The sequence below is a fragment of the Nicotiana attenuata genome, unplaced genomic scaffold (assembly GCF_001879085.1).
Source record: "Nicotiana attenuata strain UT unplaced genomic scaffold, NIATTr2, whole genome shotgun sequence".
NCBI lineage: Eukaryota > Viridiplantae > Streptophyta > Magnoliopsida > Solanales > Solanaceae > Nicotiana > Nicotiana attenuata.
In genome coordinates, this window is record NW_017672247.1 from 115,611 (window position 1) to 123,469 (window position 7,859).

General features: G+C 30.1%; 1 long non-coding RNA gene across 1 annotated transcript; it reads right to left on the bottom strand.

Annotated features, from left to right (window-relative positions):
• Positions 1 to 1,713: 1,713 nt before the first annotated feature.
• Positions 1,714 to 4,460, bottom strand: LOC109212454. The gene is made up of 3 exons (XR_002065851.1): positions 4,240 to 4,460; positions 3,017 to 3,070; positions 1,714 to 1,926 (listed from the first exon to the last, which is right to left on the bottom strand). It is a non-coding gene; the product is annotated as an uncharacterized LOC109212454 (long non-coding RNA).
• Between the last annotated feature and the right edge of the window lie 3,399 nt (positions 4,461 to 7,859).

Consider the following 7,859-nt stretch of genomic DNA (forward strand, 5'->3'; position numbering starts at 1 on the left):
CAACTGGAGAAACAACGGCATGTTTATCAAAAAGGGCATGAGGAATAGCCACAGTTCTCATGAACAGGTAGCAGTCATATTACCATCATATTGATAAATATGATAACGAACTGAGCCTAGACAGAAATGCATATACATGTAAAAGAGCATAGAGTTTCAGATGGAAAAGGAGCAGAGTTCTAGACACATGACTCGTAGCAAAAAAGCATATAATAGATTTGAAACTTGATATTGGAAGAGTAGTCACGCATCGAAGAGTGCATACACGTCCATGAATATTTAGTCACTTCTTTTCTTACTGCGAGTCATACATGCCTCCATGAAATTGTTGTACTAAGTGAACATTCTAAACATTAGCATTCCTAGGGAGATAGCAATATAAATATAAAGTAGCTAATTACACACTTTGAAATAGCTATATTGATATTTGAAAGGATTTGACAATTCTGTATCAAATAGCTATATTGCTAAACACTTTATATTTATAATATGTTCTTATTTAACTGATTAAGAGAGTACATGCACTTTATAGAATTCTGAAGATATAAATTTGCTAACATTTCTTTTCTTTTAGTTGTTGTAATGTGTTAGCTTTATTCCAAACAAATGTTTACATTCTGTTATTCCATAAAACTAATATGAAAATTTAACACCATAACAGTTTGATTTTTATATTCAAATAATTTCATTATATCTTTACTAATAACTTGTTCTAACTACTATGTCATACCTAAAAGCAACCAACGAAAAGTGAAATGATGGTTGCTAGTCCTTCTTCCTGCAACCGTACAATTTAAATAAAGTGATTGCCTGCAAATATAGATAGATAATTTAACAACTAAAAAATTACTATTTGACTGGAAAATTTCAGGAGATTTGTCAGATTACACATTCACATATCAGCAAAATGGAACGATGTAATGTTGTCAAGTTATTTTTCTAGTCTACAAAGTTTATTTTCACGACACTGTTCATTCTCCCAAGAAAAAAAAGTGAAAGGTAAAAGTGAAAATGGAGAATATATGTGTATATTCATATGCATTGTTCTATAGTTTCTGGAGATAACGATTGTAGAACTTTTATATGATAATCATTCCACATCTGAAAAATCAGAATAGATGACATTTTATATGCGCTGGTATAGTTTCAAGAATTTATAAAGTTTCAAGCAAGACCTTAAATTTCAACAAAGTACAACAGAGTCTCTTGTAATTTAACTTAACGCAGAATGTAATTCATTATGGTATGATAGGTGAAACTCGATTCTTAGTAGTGTATTTCATGTTTTATTGAACAATTTATAACAGAAAAGAAAGAAGTAAAAAGAACGTAAAGTGAAAAATTGCTTGTGAAGAACGAAAAGAACGAAAAGTTTACTACTGAATATAAACCCTTGAATTCTAATAATCAAGTTTTTCGTGTATCTTTCGAAGAATCCGAGTTTGACTAGATCTAAAAATGTTATTGTCAAATATATGTATCCACATGTATAAGTAAAATAAGTGTCATCTCAAAGGACAAATTAAAAGTGATCGATGTACTTACCTTGCATTCCTTTTCTTCATATATGCCTTGAATATTAGGGATCCAAACAAATATAAGAAAATAATTGAGTTAAAAAAAAGGACCTAAAATATACAATTTAACGAAAATCTGCAACTTAAATACTGGATTGTGCTACTGATTATCCCATGTATATGCACATACGTAAAATTCAAACTGTAATGTGTCAGCTTTATTCCAAACAAATGTTTACATTCTGTTATTCCATAAAACTAATATGAAAATTTAACACCATAACAGTTTGATTTTTATATTCAAATAATTTCATTATATCTTTACTAATAACTTGTTCTAACTACTATGTCATACCTAAAAGCAACCAATGAAAAGTGAAATGATGGTTGCTAGTCCTTCTTCCTGCAACTGTACAATTTAAATAAAGTGAGTGCCTGCAAATATAGATAGATAATTTAACAACTAAAAAATTACTATTTGACTGGAAAATTTCAGGGAGATTTGTCAGATTACACATTCACGTATCAGCAAAATGGAATGATGTAATGTTGTCAAGTTATTTTTCTAGTCTACAAAGTTTATTTTCACGACGCTGTTCATTCTCCCAAGAAAAAAAAAGTGAAAGGTAAAAGTGAAAATAAAGAATATATGTGTATATTCATATGCATTGTTCTATAGTTTCTGGAGATAACGATTGTAGAACTTTTATATGATAATCATTCCACAACTGAAAAATCAGAATAGATGACATTTTGTATGCGTTGGTATAGTTTCAAGAATTTATAAAGTTTCAACCAAGACCTTAAATTTCAACAAAGTACAACAAAGTCTCTTGTAACTTAACGCAGAATGTAATTCATTATGGTATGATAGATGAAACTCGATTCTTAGTAGTGTATTTCATGTTTTATTGAACAATTTATAACAGAAAAGAAAGAAGCAAAAAGAACGAAAAGTGAAAAATTGGTTGTGAAGAACGAAAAGAACGAAAAGTTTAATACTGAATATAAACCCTTGAATTCTAATAATCAAGTTTTTCGTGTATCTTTCGAAGAATCCGAGTTTGACCAGATCTAAAAATGTTATTGTCAAATATATGTATCCACATGTATAAGTAAAATAAGTGTCATCTCAAAGGACAAATTAAAAGTGATCGATGTACTTACCTTGCATTCCTTTTCTTCATATATGCCTTGAATTTTAGGGATCCAAACAAATATAAGAAAATAATTGAGTTAAAAAAAAAAAAAAGACCTAAAATATATAATTTAACGGAAATCTGCAACTTAAATACTAGATTTTGCTACTAATTATCCCATGTATATGCACATACGTAAAATTCAAACTGTAATGTGTCAGCTTTATTCCAAACAAATGTTTACATTCTGTTATTCCATAAAACTAATATGAAAATTTAACACCATAACAGTTTGATTTTTATATTCAAATAATTTTATTATATCTTTACTAATAACTTGTTCTAACTACTATGTCATACCTAAAAGCAGCCAATGAAAAGTGAAATTATGGTTGTTAGTCCTTCTTCCTGCAACTGTACAATTTAAAATAAAGTGATTGCCTGCAAATATAGATAGATAATTTAACAACTAAAAAATTACTATTTGACTGAAAAATTTCAGGGAGATTTGTCAGATTACACATTCACATATCAGCAAAATGGAACGATGTAATGTTGTCAAGTTATTTTTCTAGTCTACAAAGTTTATTTTCACGACGCTGTTCATTCTCCCAAGAAAAAAAAGTGAAAGGTAAAAGTGAAAATGAAAAATATATGTGTATATTCATATACATTGTTCTATAGTTTCTGGAGATAAAGATTGTAGAACTTTTATATGATAATCATTCCACATTTGAAAAATCAGAATAGATGACATTTTGTATGCGTTGGTATAGTTTCAAGAATTTACAAAGTTTCAAGCAAGACCTTAAATTTCAACAAAGTACAACAGAGTCTCTTGTAACTTAACTTAACGCAAAATGTAATTCATTATGGTATGATAGATGAAACTCGATTCTTAGTAGTGTATTTCATGTTTTATTGAACAATTTATAACAGAAAAGAAAGAAGCAAAAAGAACGAAAAGTGAAAAATTGGTTGTGAAGAACGAAAAGAACGAAAAGTTTAATACTGAATATAAACCCTTGAATTCTAATAATCAAGTTTTTCGTGTATCTTTCGAAGAATCCGAGTTTGACCAGATCTAAAAATGTTATTGTCAAATATATGTATTCACATGTATAAGTAAAATAAGTGTCATCTTAAAGGACAAATTAAAAGTGATCGATGTACTTACCTCGCATTCCTTCTCTTCATATATGCCTTGAATATTAGGGATCCAAACAAATATAAGAAAATAATTGAGTTAAAAAAAAAGACCTAAAATATACAATTTAACGGAAATCTGCAACTTAAATACTGGATTTTGCTACTGATTATCCCGTGTATATGCACATAGAAATTAAAAAAAAATATACAAATAGCAAATCAAAAAAGCCAAATTTGCAAATAAAAAATAGAGAAGCAAAACGTGATACATGTATCTGTATATCACCGAGAAAGATATTTGAGGACACATATGTCTGGTGCACTGAATCTTCAATCGAGTTTTGCTACCGATTATCCCATGAATGCGCACACATGCAAATTAAAAAAACAGAGTTACCAAAACAAAATATAAGACAATAATATATTTTTAATACCTTTTCTTCTGGTAGAACCAATTCAATCGAGAATATAGCGTCAGGATTCTAACGATTTGGTACTTCCCACATATTGCCTTTTTGAAATTGTTACAGCCTTGATTAATATTTTTCATAAACCGTATGTTTCCTTGAATTTTTTTAGCGAGATTTGAGTTTAAGAACACGGGAGAAATGGAAGTTGGCCGCTAGTTTGGAGAAGTATGTTTTGTGGGTTTCAATCTGCGTATGTTTCGTGAGTTGTGCGTGGTTGAGCGATTGTCCATTATCCTTAGGTTAGGTTTTGGAGAGAAAATTTAGGGAAAGTGGGTTTTAAATGTGATGTTTTAAATCAGTTTTCTTTTTAAAGTTAAAGAGTAAAATACGTAAAAATTTATGGTCTTCATGGTTCAAAAGTAGATGATCGATTTTTGAAGGAGTTTTTATTTCCAAATAATTTTGAATTAGTTAATTTGTTAAAATGTATGTTTTAAGATCATATAATCAATTAGAAATAAATAAATTTGAAAATTTTGAATTAAATAAAGCTCTTTAATAAAAAAAAAGTCTACAAAGTTAAAAGAGTATTTTTAAAATGTGCCATTTTTAATTTTTAATTTTAAATAATAATCTAAATCAGATTTATTTTTTAAAAGTTAAACATTAAAAACCGTATATCTAAAATCAGTTAATTTATTTATAATAAAGAAATACTTATTTTTAAAAAAGTAAAGAAATCTGAAATTTAAAAAACTGAACGTAGGAGTCCAAAAAACGTGGGACTGAAATAGGTACACAAACGCGGACTCTTGGGCACACAAACGTGGGACTTAAAACGTGGACTCAAATTTAAAAAAAAATAATTTAAAACTTGTCCTTTAATTATGCCATGTATAATCTATTTTTTGGAATTTTTTTTTATTTTACCGTGAAAATACATAAAAAGGATAGAAAATCTACCATCAAAACGTGTCATGGTAGTTTAACAATGTAAGTGGTAACTGTTACCACTCACGTTTCTTATTACTACTAACAATGTAAGTGGTAACTGTCACGTTTCTGAATTGGCTAGTTATTTAATTTTTGTATTTTTTTTCTTTTTAAATTTTTTTTGAATCTCCAAATTTATTGGAGTTATGTCCTAAAACATGACACGTGTTGATATGTCGTTTTGACACTTGGCACAATAATATGGCTTTACTTCTCCTATTCTATATAGATAGATTAATAGTAATAAAATAAATAGAAAAACGGAAAATTGTTAGCGTGCGTGAGTTTTCCTTAAATAAGTGTATGTTTTATTTACTAATGATGTCAAAACTATTCATACGAATAGGTCAATTATAAGGTAATTAAGGATACATTATCAAATAAATATTAGTAACTTCATAAAAATAATAAATAACCATTATAATAGATTAAGTTATACTGATAGCGTAAAAGATATTTACAATATATATAACTTAAATCTATAAGATGAATCATACTCATGTCGAACCCATTTATTTTGAAGTATGATTGATGTGTATATACTTGATAGGAAGGTCTGGAGGTCAAGCATTAGGGTTGTAGGTTAGGGGTAGTAGAACTTTCCTTACTTCATACCGGGGGTGAGGCGGGGTTGGATTAGGGTTGATCTTAGATGGCTTGCGGTTTATGTTGAATACACTCTATACTTGCTGTTTATCTTAGCCCCGGGCCTTAGATACTGTTTACTGTTATTGCATGTCATTCATCTTTTGGTTGTTATGCTTCTGTTACTATTACGGTTTCTACTGGAGTTACTAATGAGTTGACTTTTCTTGTTTTTTTTTTCTTTTCTTGTTTTTATTTTTTATTTTTTTTATTTCCGTTTTTCTGAGCCGAGGGTCTATCGAAAACAGCCTCTCTGTCCTATCGGGTAGGGGTAAGGTCTGCGTACACATTACCCTCCCCAGACCCCACTTGGTGGGATTTTACTGGGTAGTTGTTGTTGTTATTGTTGTATTGATGTGTGTGTGTATATATATATATATATATATATATAGATAGATAGATAGATAGATAAATAGATAGATAGATAGATAGATAGAAAGAGAGAGAGAGACTATTTAATTTTAAACTTTAGTTTCACCTTTTACTAGAGAATACTTTGATTTCTGAACAATAAACGCAAGTCAAACCAAAAACATCGAACATTTATCGTCGATAATGTTTTATGATTCGGTGTTTACACCAAATCATTTGATGAATACATAATTATGTGTTTGCACATAAACTTCTATCATTTAGTCCGCACCTCTGGGACTTCGAACACTAGAAGTTTTTCAGCGAATTCAACTTGTTTCATAGTTTTCGCCATACTAGAAGCATAATATCAATCTCTTATCTATCTATATATTGATTCACAAGTCAAAAGATTTTGTTTTTGGGTTCCCAAAGCCCGAAAAGCCCGAACAGAAAGAGATAAGCCAAGTCCATCTTTACTTCGATCGAGAATGCTCTATACTAGACCTACATCCATCTTAAAAAATGCAAGAAAGGTATCAGATATTTATCCGTAAAATGGTACAGTTGAATTTATAACGTGATTTATAGACACGTGAATTGATTTGACCCAAAAATACGAAAGAAATAAGAACAATAATAAGATTATGAAATAACTTTAAAAGAAATACAAGTCGGCAAAATATTTAGCTTCTCCGATAGCAGTAGTAAGAGCAAAGTTAAGAATAAAACAAAGAAATCAATTCTATAGAATGGGAGCAGATTATAATTTTTTTGTACATACTGTTTTGTCTCTACATTGGATGCTAATTTTCTTATTTATAGCTCTATTTAGGGGGATAAAATCACCAAATCAAACTCCTCTTGACTGAGAATTAAACTGTCATTGATGGCTGCATAACGATTGTTTATAAATGCAGAAATTCTCTGTAACGACTACTCATTGAATTCTATCCGATTCAAATCTTTGTTATCGGTTCCCCTGTCTTCAAAACTCACACAACACCAGTCACGTGCTTGTATCCGTACCAACTTATTATAGACTCACATCTTACCTGTCTTTAGTTCCACGTGTCACCTCCTCATTTGTCCAACTGTCATTAACCAATTTTACCGCATACAGACAACCCCTACTTTTCGGTGATAATACTTTAGTGTTATTGGAAAGTAGATAAAACCTCTTTCCTTAGCGGACAAGTTTCTGAACAATTTCAGACACTTGAAAGGACACACGTCTCTTCTCATTTAATGACACGAACACGTGTTATCCCGTGATTTGGCAAATATTTTTGCCAGTTTTCGAGGTAATATTGACCATGATTTTTACCGTCTATAAACTTCTCCACTCCTTATCCCTTTTACTCTTTATCTTTATAACTCCTTCTTCTTCTACTGCAAAATTCAACTATCTCAGTAAAATCTTCACAAATTTCATACCATCATGTCTTCTAATATTGCTGCCCTAGAAAACTCTGGCCTTTTCTTCAGTGGAGGCCCAAAGAAGAACAAAACAAATGAGGCTGATGTCGAGTCTGAACCTCCTACCGTGCACTCCATCATACCCTTTCAACTTACTACCAAATTTGACTTTTAAGAACAAAAAGAACCCAGTAATCCCAAAAGTGAAAGACACTGGTCCGTTCATAAGTATCCTT